This window comes from Hoplias malabaricus, chromosome Y (assembly GCF_029633855.1).
Source record: "Hoplias malabaricus isolate fHopMal1 chromosome Y, fHopMal1.hap1, whole genome shotgun sequence".
Taxonomy (NCBI): domain Eukaryota; kingdom Metazoa; phylum Chordata; class Actinopteri; order Characiformes; family Erythrinidae; genus Hoplias; species Hoplias malabaricus.
The window spans coordinates 78,850,895-78,865,275 of record NC_089820.1 but is presented as its reverse complement, the minus strand read 5'-3'; the positions used below and the strand labels follow the sequence as shown (position 1 = coordinate 78,865,275).

At 41.8% G+C, this 14,381-nt stretch overlaps 1 protein-coding gene across 2 annotated transcripts in view; it reads right to left on the bottom strand.

Annotated features, from left to right (window-relative positions):
- LOC136679447 (voltage-dependent calcium channel beta subunit-associated regulatory protein-like) overlaps positions 1-14,381 on the bottom strand; it is a 113,373-nt gene that overhangs the window by 69,382 nt on the left and 29,610 nt on the right. For both annotated transcript variants that reach the window (XM_066657966.1, XM_066657964.1), the window contains exon 3: positions 13,981-14,169. The gene's annotated coding sequence lies outside the window, so the exon portion shown is untranslated. The remainder of the gene's footprint in view (positions 1-13,980; positions 14,170-14,381) is intronic.

Genomic DNA, 14,381 nt, shown 5'->3' with positions numbered 1-14,381 from the left:
ACTGAAAATTTTCAACAACAACAACAATAACAAAAAAGGCCACATTTAATATGTTCCCTCTAGGGTATGTTATGTTTTCTCTTACAATATCTAATACTTCAACAAAAAATAATTTGATCAGGGTGCCCTATCTATTTACACATATTCCTTTACTATTATTATATTGATTTGAACACATTTTCTCAACCCTTCAATCAAGTCTGAATTCTCAAGTGTAGCTAGCACAGCTCAACTTGTTCAAGTCCAAGTAGGGTTTTTTTAAAAAGCACCAGGCTTCTCCAGTTAAGGTGGTAGTTATAAGGGACGGGAATGTTTGGGATGTAATTGTGTGCTGTGGGGGATCCTTGGAGACATCTGAGTAATCAATAGCCTGAGATGTGCTTTATAATGACTGCATTAGCCTAGAACACCGGAGGGTCACCACCCACCATCGATGTGTTTATCACGTAGCAATGAACCAGCGAACAAAGCTGCAGGTTTTCTGCTCATAAAGCACGGCACTCACTTTATCTGCATGGACAATGCACAGTCTAGGTATAATAAAGCAATTCAGTGCGCCGGCAGTTTACCGCTGCAATGAGCTGAGCTTGTGTTTCACGCTGTAAGTGACCATTCTTATCAGCAAGTGTTAATCACAAAGACTGACCCTGCTGAAGTGGTCTGGGAAATAATTGGCTTTTTTCTGCCTTGGAAATTTGTTTACATGGACGTAAGTGAAGTCGTTAAAATATTCTGGGCTACAAACCCCACCACTATTCCCCCTGATAGGTTTGGAACAGGCCATATTGGATGTAATGACTTGACCTTGATATTGCTTTGTGGTAAGGGCAGGCACTATATAAAGTTCAAAATCCGGTGACGGTTTTCGGACATGGCACACCTTGTGCACGTGGCTTGTAATTTATTCCATCCCTCACTAAGCAACTCAGTCAAGTTTGGCAATTCCGTTGCAGTTTCACTGAGGGAAAGCACTAGAATGCGACTGTTTCTATATACTTTTTGTTTATATAGAAAAATATCTTTCCTATTAATCACATATTCCTCACTTCACAATTAAGTGTTATTTATAAAGTGATATGCCAGTGGTGTGCTGGACGCGGCTATTGTTGGTTCTAGGCTTGCACTGACCCCTGCTTGACCAGGCAAAGGGGGGGATTTCTATGCACCCCCTGATCCCTTTGGAGTGGACCCTCTGTGCCCTCCCTGATCAATATGGGTCACATCAGCGTTGGGCTGATATTACATATTGATGTGTGTACTTCCTTCTGATGAGCTTCTGAACAAACGCCCTGACCTGTATTCTCTTATTGCCTTCATCATCACTCACAAACCCACATGATTGGCCACTCAAAGGGCAGACCTCATCAAGAAGGCCAGCTGCAGGCCAACACTGAATGGACCGAATTGACGTCATTTCCATCTGGACAACTGCAGGACAGACTGTCGTGGGTCTTGTGCATTGAGTGCAGTCATATTATAGTTATATTATAGCAGTGTAGCTTATTTTAGCCTTAGTCCTGTCTATTATTGTGAAAGGGTTCATTGAATTGATAGGCATTACTGCACTGATGTTAAAACATTGGAGTCAGTTCTAATAACATTCAGTAATGTATTGATATAGTATGAATCGTGTAAACCAGTAGTACTTATCAGTTTTTGTATCATTCATTCATATTCATTCGCTGTTACCGCTTTATCCTGTTCAGGGCCATTGTGGGTTTAGAGCTGACCCAAATGTATTCAGGGTGCTAGTCCATCACAGGGCATCACTCACTTATACATATGGATACTCTGAGAATAGTTCATCCATTTACCAACATTTTTTTTGGTCTGTTGGAGGAAATAGGTGCACCTGGAGGAAACCCACGCAGACACAGGGAGAACACACCAAACTCCTCACAGACAGTCACCCAGAGGAAACCCACGCAGACACAGGGAGAACACACCACACTCCTCACAGACAGTCACCCAGAGGAAACCCACGCAGACACAGGGAGAACACACCACACTCCTCACAGACAGTCACCCAGAGGAAACCCACGCAGACACAGGGAGAACACACCACACTCCTCACAGACAGTCACCCAGAGGAAACCCACGCAGACACAGAGAGAACACATCAAACTCCTCACAGACAGTCACCCGGAGGAAACCCACACAGTCACAGGAAGAAAACACCAAACTCCTCACAGACAGTCACCCGGAGGAAACCCACGCAGACACCGGGAGAACACACCACACTCCTCACAGACAGTCACCCGGAGGAAACCCACGCAGACACCGGGAGAACACACTACACTCCTCACAGACAGTCACCCGGAGGAAACCCACGCAGACACAGGGAGAACACACCACACTCCTCACAGACAGTCACCCGGAGGAAACCCACACAGACACAGGGAGAACACACCAAACTTCTCACAGACAGTGTTTGAACCCAAAACTCCAGAACCTTTGGAGCTGTGTGACAGTGACTCTACCTGTTGCATCACTGTGCCTCCCATCATTCAATCAGTGGTACTCCAGTCCAGGTTTAGACCTAAATGTAAAGTACTGTCTAAGTTTTGTGTGACGTTCTTTCATTTCTTCCAGTCCATTAACAGTAAAGGATTTCCATGACCACAATGTCACTCAGTAGGCAGTTTATTTGTTGATTGTGCTGCTCAAAAGCTGCTTAGTACAGAGTCCATGGGGGCTGTGCCTAAAATAGCAAGTAATTATTCATACACATTGTTTATTTTATTCATGAAAACTTTTCCTTAAACTTTTTCTCGAAATCATGTGCATGTTGTCTTTAGTTTGTGGCTATGTTTTTATAATTCATTTTCAAACATGTCCTCATGTGCACAAAGGAAAGATAACAACAGAACGACTAATGTCATGCTTACAAATTAGCAAGTAAAGTGCTAGCAAGTAAAGCTGAATCTGTAATAAAATCTTTGGGCTACTTTAGAAGTGGCCTATGGATCTAATCAGCTTACAACAGCATTACATTTGCGTCTCCATATGGTGATCAATAGGGATAAAGCCTCCACAGAAACACATATACAGCCCTCCCCCTCCCCCACAGCCTGCTCTGAGAGAGAAAACAGACTCTGAGGTGGTCAGGAAGTGGGCCTTGCTGCCGTCACACAGAAGGAAATGATGTAAAGCGATGCCTCTGGACCGTCTGTGTCTTCCTGTCAATGTCGTGAAGGCAGATTACACGCACTCAGTGACCCAGAGAGAAGCAAACTCGGCCCCTCTTTTACCCAACTTCCTGCTGATGCGCCGTTGATAAGACAGGGGAAGTTGGGGGGTTGTTGGGGGGGTGCAGGAAGTGACCATTTCTTCAGTGATGCAGCAGATCCTGTCTGGCAGGGTTTTCTCTTTTAGCATGTGAGGGATTTTTTAACAGTGTGAAGAAATACACAAAATGAAGAACGCAAGCCAAATGTATTCTCACTGTAAATCTGTACTTTTTGGTAAAGTTGCAACTTTTACTCATATTAGCACTTATTATAGAATAGTGTCATTTCTCAACATCGAAACTAGAGCTTGCTCAGGAACAAGAGCATGACATGACCTTACGAAGCTATAAATTAGCACTTACATGTAAATGCAAGATGGAGGAGCAATGTAACACATAGTTGTTTATTTACGCATCACTTTCCTTTCGCATCTCTTCAAGTGATAGAATCCCAATGACATTAGTTAGCTCACGTGCTTCTACATTTAAATCGTACACTTCATATATGGCATGGACATATATATAAATATATATATATATATATAATATGTGACCATGCACAAGACAAAAAACGAATCTAAATCAATAAAGAAGTTAAAGAGTATTTTAAAACATGTTATTTTCAAACCTAGGCTTTAACACATGATCCCATTTGTAGAAGGTGGGTTCAGACATGTCAGTTTCCTGATTTGTTAGAAGCATTAGGTGGGACCTGTCTGGGCCACAGTAGAAATGGTTTGAGCATTTCATTACAACTTCTTTGAAAGATAAGTGATGGTGGAGCTTGAATTACCTCTTAAGAAATCATTTACACCATCAGATGTAGGTCAAAACATTACACTGGAAACAGATCTGCAGCACTGGTAGGGTGTTTGGGAATCGGTGAGGTGTGGTATCCTTGTGGGTGGAAGTGCAGCACCATATTTGGAAGTGGCAGAAGAATGGTGAAAAAGAAAGGGTTGAGATGAGAGATCATGAGATGGGCCACTACTTTTTAATTTTACCATTGTATGTTCAATTATTAACTATGCTCTTAACTGGAGTTCCTGGATTGAATGTACATTTTAAAACATCATTTTGGAATAAAACCTTTACACTGGATAGAGGTGTTGTCCAGTCATTTACAAACATGGTCCTTATATCTCAACTGAAACTCTTTATCATTTCAGCATCTTTTGGTTTGAAGTTTCCATGTTTTTTGCCTGGTCTTAAAAGTGCGACATTTTTGTCCATTTATTTCATGTAATCAATCTGAAACATCTGCACATTTCCAGTAACACAGACTAGTAGCTAACGCTAACTTCCAGGAGAGAGTTATGTAATTTCTTGAAGCTACATTTTTCTCAGAGAAACCTGTTATCGTCCTAGCAATTAGCCTACTTCTTTCTTGCTGCTAAAAAGCAGAAATACTGTGTGAAAAAATGTCAAAATGTAAAAATCAAACACCTTTTCTAATAATTTCACTGTCACAGGCAAATGTTGGAATAAAATCATGAATCTGGGCCTTCATGAGCCTTAGTTGTTGCATCCTTCGTCATTTGGTGGTGCTAAGGACAGCTAGTTTAAGTCAGTATTTTACTTGTTTTGGCATTTGAACAAATTTAACCGTGTTTTATATTATCACACGTTTTTAGTCTAGGCTCCTGCAAAAACACATTGTCTTTAGATGTAAGAAGGTGCAAGACCTTACAACAAGTAAATGCTACAACTGAGAGATAGCATTTCTGCCATTAACAGTTAGCACATTCCTACAGGCTAGCACAGTGGCACATTTCTAGCTAGCACATTTATTCAGAGCTAGCTCAGTTTTAATGGTCAGGGAGCAACAGACCTCATTACTCACTAATGTAATATATCTGTGACATCTCTACAGGCACCCTGACTCAAACCATTCCACACACTCCCCTTGGCCTCTTTTCCACCATCTTGCCGTTATTCATTCCACATGAAAAGGCTGCAGCAAGGCTTTGTGGGCTCACCTTTGACCTCTGCAGTATAATGTGTTGTCCCACTGGCGAAGGAAGCTGTTTAAACAGGAACTTGAAAAAGTGTGTGTGTGTCTGTGTGTGTGTGCGCGTGATAGAGATAGACAGAGAAAGAGAGAGACAGACAGAGAGAAGCTTGTTTTTTGAGATGTTTTGAGAAAACATTAAGACATGCTGTAGGGCGTGTGTGTGTGTGTGTGTGTGGACAGAGTGACTCCTCTGGTTAAAGCTCTTGACACAATCATGTGCTCTGAAGGCTGTGGACATCACTTGAAGTTGCTTAGCAACTCATCTGAAATAGCTTTTTAAAAGCTGGGGGGAAACGCTGCACACAGACACTTATTCAGGCCTTTTGTTAGCTGCTCTATTTTAAACCTCCCACTAGCTCTCATCTTTTTTTTCCTTCTTTTTTTCCCAAAGGTTACTTTATTTTTAGTGTTCAGTGCTATTTGGTTCTTTTTTTCATCTCTCTCTCTCTCTCTCTCTCTCTCTCTCTCTCTCTCTCTGTCTCTCTCTCTTTCATTCAGTCTATGTATTTTTCACTTTCACTGCATCTGGTTAGTAGGCTTGTGTGGGTGTTTCATTAGTGAAGGAGCTGCCTATAGAGAACATTCAGTCTTCATTCATTTCAGTGGGAGATATTTAGTGAATGTGCTGTGTCCTTCCACACATCACAGAGCAGGCCGTTACAGCACTGTGCAATACAAACACTATTATACAAGGTACTGATTGTGGGTGGTGTGTGTGTGTGTGTGTGTGTTTGTGTTTATATATATATTCAGAACATTAGTGACCTCCTAGACTGTAGTCCTTCTGTTTCTGTGTTGCTCTGGTCATGTGTGTTGCACTGATATGTGTGGATCAGCAGTGCTTTTGGAGTTTTCAAAAACCTTTATTTAATAAAGCTATATGAGCATGAAACATACTTTAAACCCCCCGTGCAAATGGTGGGACTAAAGCTACATAGACTGGATAAACTATATCTTTTACATGACCAAAGTCTATTCCGTGATAGTGACTATACTCATTTACTCATATTTTCCACCATTTGTTTTAAACTAATAAAAATAACATTCTAAGAGAAACCATGTAACATGGGCAAAAATGAGAAGTGTCTAACCAGGTGTGGTTTTGTCAAAGCTTTCTGCTTTTTCTAAAAGGAAATTTACAATAATCTTACAGCATAGTGTCATCTGCAAAGAAGAAGTGCAGCAGACAGGAACCAGTGAACAAATGAAGATCCTAAAATGGAACCATGTGGTACACCATTAGTCATATCCAGAGGATGTAAGTGGATTGTTATGGGACCAGTTCTGAGTAGTTTAATCTGCTCCAAATCCAGGATTGCGCAGTATATCATTTCAGGATCGTCATTGCAATCTGCACATGGAAAATGATCGCATTGAAGGATGTACAGTGTCAAATAAGACAAATTAAATCTATATGTTCTACGTTTCTATGACTGGTCTACAAGGAAAATCTATCTGGTAGAACATGACGCGCTCCGATTTAAGCCTTCATTTATACACAGTGTGTGTTGCAATTGAGTGACGTGCAGGGTCTCTATAGACAAGGAAACGAACGTCATTTACAGTCTTTCCTGATCCACTGACTGTAGCTTGGATTGAGAGAAGAGGTTTATATGTATACAGTACTGTCATGGTAAGTCGACCATTAAATTAATAAACAAATGAAATTAATGTCAGAATGTCCCCTTCTAAATCAGTGGCACTTGGTAAATGAGTCATCATATGTCACATACACAGCTTCAACTGTACATACATTTGCTCTAGGACAGATTAACCTGTTGCTTTTTAAGCAACACACCAGCAATGGAGCAACAGCTGGGGAAGCAAACATTTTGTTTGCAGTGTGACTATAGTGCAAGGCTCAATACAGTGCAGTCAGTTAGTACAGACCAGAACTCATTTATGTAAATTTCTACTATTGGCACAGTTCATTCATTCATTATCTGTAAGCGCTTATCCGGTTCAGGGTTGCGGTGGGTCCAGAGCCTACCTGGAATAATTGGGCGCAAGGCGGGAATACATCCTGGAGGGGGCGCCAGTCCTTAACAGGGTAACACACACACACACACTCACACATTCACTCACACCTACGGACACTTTTGAGTCGCCAATCCACCTACCAACGTGTGTTTTTGGACTGTGGGAGGAAACCGGAGCACCCGGAGGAAACCCACGCGGACACAGGGAGAACACACCACACTGCTCACAGACAGTCACCCGGAGGAAACCCACGCAGACACAGGGATTACACACCACACTCCTCACAGACAGTCACCCGGAGCGGGAATCGAACCCACAACCTCCAGGTCCCTGGAGCTGTGTGACTGCTGCTCCACCGAGCTGCCCCATTGGCACAGTTATAAAACCTATATTGAATTTTAAAGATTTAAAAATCGCTACCTTAAAATGGTAGGCAAAACTCATCCAGTAAGCAATTGAAAGTCCCCACAATGTCGGCTAATGTGGCCTAAACATTCTAATAATGTTTTAAAAATATATTTTTTAAAGAAAAACATGTTAAGAATTTTAATGATGTGTATTGTTTCATATATAGTTCCTAGACCAGGCCCAAAACTTCAGACAGGGGCTGTGTACTCTGAGAAAGATGGGGTAAAGCTCTCGCCGGCTTTGCTGTGGGCACAGAAGCCAGACCCCTCGGTCACTCAGCAGGAGAAAGCGGTCATGGAAGAGAAGGAGGTGATGGGGTGTTAGTGGGATTGTTTTTCATCCTTGGAAAATGAAGGGAGAGAGAAGGATATATAGGCCATATAATGTGTAGGAGGAAGACTTTCGGGCGTGATCCTTCACACAAAGTTATTATATAACTGTATATAATGCATAATTGCAACATTCAAAGGATGTTCTGAGGATATGGTCAGGGCCACAGAATATGATACACGATAATAAAGGAAGAACATTCTCACTATAACGTGCAGAAAGAGTTTTATGGGTGTGGTCGGGGTCTGAGAGAAGCGTTTTCAGAGCAGTACATTTCTAGCTGGACAGGAAGATCTGGGATCTGTTAGTCGATGTTAGACCTATGGGACGTGTAGAACTAATCGTTAATTTGTAATTTGGATTTTATTACCGCTGCTGTAACACAGAGCTGTATTTCATTGCCTTTGGAAGCCATGTCCCATCATGCCATGCAAGTGAAAAATGTAGAGTGTGATGAGTTGTAATTATGAGGTTTATAGAGTTCACAGAGTGTTTTCATGTCAGAGCCTGCACATTGTTCCTCCAGTGAATACAGACTGTTATTTGGATACGCAGCGGCTTTCACAGACCTGCAGCCTATCCTGAAGCAAACCAATTTCCTGTTGAGCGTGCACACACACACACACACACACACACACACACACAAACACACAGAGACAAAAAAGCATCTGATTCTTGACCGCGTGTGGGTGGTGTGTGCGTAGGCCCAAGTGGGCAGTTGCCGTAGCAACACATTTCAAGCTGGTGCGGGCTGTGCGCATGTATGTGTGTGTGTGTGTGTGTGTGTGTGTGTGTGTGTGCCAGCTTCTTTAAAAAAAAAAAAAAAGACAAGAGTTTACCACAAATTAAAAATACACCTTACTGTGCAGCGAGTCTCGAAACTCTTTTGTTCCTTTCCACTTACAGAAGGTCGCAATTAGACTTTGCAAAAGCCAGGGACCTTCATTTATAGAATTTGCAGTTCAAACAATCATTAATTACAAGGAATTCCACACTTATTACAGCTTCCATTCTTTTCAGCAACAATAAAAAAAATGACAAAAAAAAAGTAAAAGTAACAGAAAATTACACAGAAGACTCATTAACTCATACTTTTAAGAAGAAAGTTTGCGAATCAATAAAAACTGCTGAAATTCTCAGAACAGTAGCAGACATTAAAAGTTGCTTGGATTTAACTTGGCGTCATAAGAAGCAAACATTTATAAGACTGCGCTTTGGAGCTGTGGGAACTTATCCCTGCAGATGTCTAAGGAGAACTGAAACAAGCTTCACCAACAAAATGGAGGCTGTAACAAAGCCAAGGAGTGGCGTTATTTCATGTAAGGTGCTTAATATAAATCATTTAATGGCTGCTTTGCCTGGAAATTAGTGAATGAATACTCCTTTAAAGGGTATGTCTACGATTGCAGGGAAACTCAGTTCTCTCTGATTGTTTACATTTAGAAGCTCTGCCTCTTTTAAGGTGGAATGGTGTGTTTGAGGGGAAGTAAGTGAATGTTGTTTGTACACGGCTGATGTTTAACTTAACGTACGTTTTTATTAACTGTTTGAATCACCAAAGCAACTCATTTGTAACTCGAGCTCGAGGTCTCCCGAAATGTTTGGAGACATTTCCACCTTAAGAGAACACCCTGATAGAACAATATCCTGATCTCTGTTTGTGCTTATCAACGTTTAGAGTTCTCTCAATTGTCTAAAAAAAACTCCAGATGCCTCTGCCATGAGCAGAGAGAGAGAGAGAGAGAGAGAGAGTGTGAAAGCCTAGCATTCCAGACAGAGACAGTTTCTTTGTTTACTCATTTACAGACAATGGTGCTTCGTAAATACATTAGACCGGTTTTGAGCACGCACACAGACTGAAGAGCAGCAAATGGTGTGAAAACATCTTCTGAATTTTTATAAAAAGGGTTTTTTGATCACAATCGTGAAAGTCGCCTTTAAAAATAATTTTATAAAATATAAAACACCATCAAGGGTTAAAATATTTTAAAGTGTGGCTGTAAATATTGTGTGTTATAAGTCAAAAATAAAAAAATAACCTTTTTTTACTAACAGTGTTGTCTTTTACTTGAAAAGCATTGTGACTTGGGTTTAAGTGCAACGTTGCCGTCAGAGACAGAATGGAAAACAGAAGAGCGGGCCTACATTCCTTCTTAACTTTGCTATCTCTCTCTCTCTCTCTCTCTCTCTCTCTCTCTCTCTCTCGCTGACCCACATTCGAAGGGAAAGAACAGAGCATTTCTAAACCTCTGCTTTTTCGACTATTCGTCATCATGTAATATATAAAATATTCAGTGCTGAAAAATATAGTTATTTTTAGCCTTAAAACTCATTAAGAACTTTAATATTCGGAAAGTATCCCAAATACACAGCTAAATTTAGCCTTGCAGACCCAGTTTATTTGAATTCATTGTTCCACCTTAATCTGTGCAGTTATATATTGCCTTAACTGGGTGACACTGCATGGCTGAAGAAGAGCCATTATTTACTGAAACTGTTTGCGCTGCTTTTAATCTGTGTTTTCAATTTTTAAAAATGTTACTGTGGACTTTAATCCATAGGTGTTTCTCCGCTCAGAGAGATGGGAGCCTGGTCGTGAATGAGTGGACATATCCACTACAGCCGCTCCACCCTGACTCAGAGTGAACACACTGCCCTGTACACAGTGGTCATAATTATCTCATTATCATTTTTTGTGTGTGTAATGAACTGTGATTGCTTCAAGGCCATTGTGTCTGAGTGATCCAGAACTAATCATCCAAAATCACTAATTGACCTCACTAATGTTTATGTGTCTAAGTGCAACCAGATGTCTGTATGTCCACAGAACTGTAAACAAGTAAAGTCCTCTAAGGATCATGAACTCTTCAGTCACTACCTTCCAGTTCAAAGCACACACATACCATTAAAGCTTTGTCCTGCTGATATATACATTGGCCATGAAGCTCCAAGGGTATGGGGTCATGAAGGATTTGGGTGTGGTGAGGTAAAACAGCTAAAAAAACCCCAATCTGTTTGCAGTACAGCTGTTTAAACTGATAGGATCTGCAGTCTGGTTCAGTTCCATTCCAGCCCAAAGACTCGAGGCTCCGTGAGCTCTTCAAGCCAAAGAGCTTTGTAGAGTTCACAGGAAAACAACCAGCAAAACAGTTCTCCACCCAGAACATTACTTCCAGTCTACTATTGTGCTTTTGAACGATACCTTCATAAGGAAGTCGACACTTAATTCCACAATTTGGCTCCTTTAATTATTTCCATGACAATATCCAGAAGAGTCATTTTTAAAGGGGTATTGCACAGTCGTTTCTATTTATCTGCCAAATTCAGTCAATTAGACGTCAACAAGATGTAATGCAAGTTAGCGGTTAGTTAGTGGTGACAATGAACAGGATAAAGCCACTACAGAAAATGAATGAATAAGCATGTATTTACTTTCCAGGCGTTATGAATTCTGCTGAACCGCTTAACGAACCTCACTAAATTACTGCTTACAATTCAACCATTACATTATGCAGATTTTTTACAATCAGCGGAATTTCCCTTAAAAGTCACTTAGGCAATTTTTAATTATCTGCCTTATCATCAGTTTATTTTAAGAACCTGGGTTTGAACATCTGACAAGCTGAAAAGTGACATGTTCTGTTTGACTAAGCATAGTCTTTGATGGTAAACCCCCTATGCACCATACGCTGTACATCTCAATGTATGTATTTTCATATCTCAATAAAGAAAGTAAGATATTTCAACACTGTAAACCACACACCTCATAGTGTGTGTAAAATATGATGCCCTGCATGTGACATCACATCCTCATAGAATTATGCGTGGGAAAGACTTAATGAGGTGTGGGAACGTGATATTTAATGCAAGATATTTCAATATATTTTTCCAATGGTGGCGCAGCAGGTAGATTAGCAGTCGCACAGCTCCAGGGACCTGGAGGTTGTGGGTTCAAGTCCTGCTCCGGGTGACTGTCTGTGAGGAGTGTGGTGTGTTCTCCCTGTGTCTGCGTGGGTTTCCTCCAGGTGACTGTCTGTGAGGAGTGTGGTGTGTTCGCCCGGTGTTTGCGTGGGTTTCCTCCGGGTGACTGTCTGTGAGGAGTGTGGTGTGTTCTCCCTGTGTCTGCGTGCGTTTCCTCCGGGTGACTGTCTGTGAGGAGTGTGGTGTGTTCTCCCTGTGTCTGCGTGGGTTTCCTCCGGGTGACTGTCTGTGAGGAGTGTGGTGTGTTCTCTCGGTGTTTGCGTGGGTTTCCTCCGGGTGACTGTCTGTGAGGAGTGTGGTGTGTTCTCCCTGTGTCTGTGTGGGTTTCCTCCGGGTGACTGTCTGTGAGGAGTTGGTGTGTTCTCCCTGTGTCTGCGTGGGTTTCCTCCAGGTGACTGTTTTTGAGGAGTGTGGTGTGTTCTGTGTCTGCGTGGGTTTCCTCCGGGTGACTGTCTGTGAGGAGTGTGGTGTGTTCTCCCTGTGTCCGCGTGGGTTTCCTCCGGGTGACTGTCTGTGAGGAGTTGGTGTGTTCTCCCTGTGTCTGCGTGGGTTTCCTCCAGGTGACTGTCTTTGAGGAGTGTGGTGTGTTCTGTGTCTGCGTGGGTTTCCTCCGGGTGACTGTCTGTGAGGAGTTGATGTGTTCTCCCGGTGTTTGCGTGGGTTTCCTCCGGGTGACTGTCTGTGAGGAGTGTGGTGTGTTCTCCCTGTGTCTGTGTGGGTTTCCTCCGGGTGCTCTGGTTTCCTCCGAGTCATGTTGGTAGGTGGATTGACGACTCAAAAGTGTCCGTAGGCGTGAGTGTGTGAGTGTGTGTTGCCCTGCGAAGGGTGGGCTCAGGACTCACCGCAACCCTGAACTGGATAAACGCTTACAGACAACGAATGAATGAATAAGCAATTTGCATACATTGGGATTTTGTTTCTAGATCATATTATAATGAAATTGTATTTTGTTTGTGTGTGTGTATGCACATGTTGTGCACAGGTGTTTTATTATGCTGTGTTTTACTGTCTTGTTTTGATGTAAAAATAACATTAAGAAAAAACAACATGGTCAATTATGTAATCAGTAGAATAGCAAAATCTCAACATTAAACTGTCTTATAAACAACAAACCTACAATTTACAACTTAAAAAAGTTGCAAGTTGCAATTGTGCAGTTTCATCAATTTCCCAGTGGCTGCTCCTAGGTCAAGGGTCCTTAATCTGGGGTCGTGACCCCCTTGAGGTCAGTGTGGTCCCAGGTGGGAAGTGAGAGTGGTTCAACCAAAAAAAATATGCTGAGCCCAACTAATGTGCAGAGTCCTCGTGGAGCAATGGCAGATGGAGGTGTTGATTAAAGGTATAACACATGATTCGTTTTTTTTATATGTATGAATCCCTCTGTTTTTGATGCTTGAATGTTTATTTATTGAAAAAATGATCTGTAACTCCCCTTAATTTTGAACCCTTTACAGCACTATATAGAACTACTCTATAGGCTGAAACATATTTATCTTTAAATAACAATTTACAACAGGTTTCCCATTAAAGAGAACAACCACTGGACCATTTAACTAGATTCACTCCCCTACATTCACAGCCCTTGAAGAGTTGTTTTTAGGATGTTTTACGAGGACGTCCTGCTTTAAGAAGCTTTCATGCAGGCCTGGTGTGTCTCTGTAAAACAACCTCATTTCCTTTAGCTTTCCAGGCCTCTGAAGTGCTGGCCCTGTGTCAGAGAACATGTTCCAAATGTGCGCCATCAACTCCCCTCCCCTCATTGACCTTCTGGATTTTATAGATTTCTCTACATTCATAAAACTCCATGGATCCTGTTCCAGCAAATCAGCACATTCTTCACTTACACTTACGGATCACTTACACTGTTCACTGTTGTTAATATAAAACAAGTCTGGCTGTAGATATGTGCTAACATGGGTTAAGTGTACTATGTGTGGCCATTTCTACATATAGAAACTGGAGAATCAGGTTTGGACTTTTTCCAGAGTTTCCCTTCCATGTGTAGTGTACAGAGTTTCCGTGTCAGAGGCATTCTCACCACAGGAAATGTTCTGCGGGGTTTAGGCATGGGCTGGCACCCGTGTAGTGCGTTGGATGATTATTTATGGCTCACAAATCTTATTCCAGCTCATCATGACGTGTTTGATGACACTCCAATGGTCCAGAGAGAACTTGCCCATGGCCCAGCGCTGTAGCTGATGCCTGGCACTGAAGAGCATGGGTGCACCTAGAGGTCATCATAAGGGATGGCAAAAAAGTTTGGTCATAAACTTTATTTACATTCATATCAATAAAGAAAGAGTTTATACGGCAACAACGTGAACGGCGGGAGTCACCTGCCAACATTTTGTGTCCTAACAGTACTAAAAAGATGTTGCTGCATATTTGGGGCCCTCTGTCTAGTATCGTCTGCTTATTATGGGCATGTGTTGATGTCAT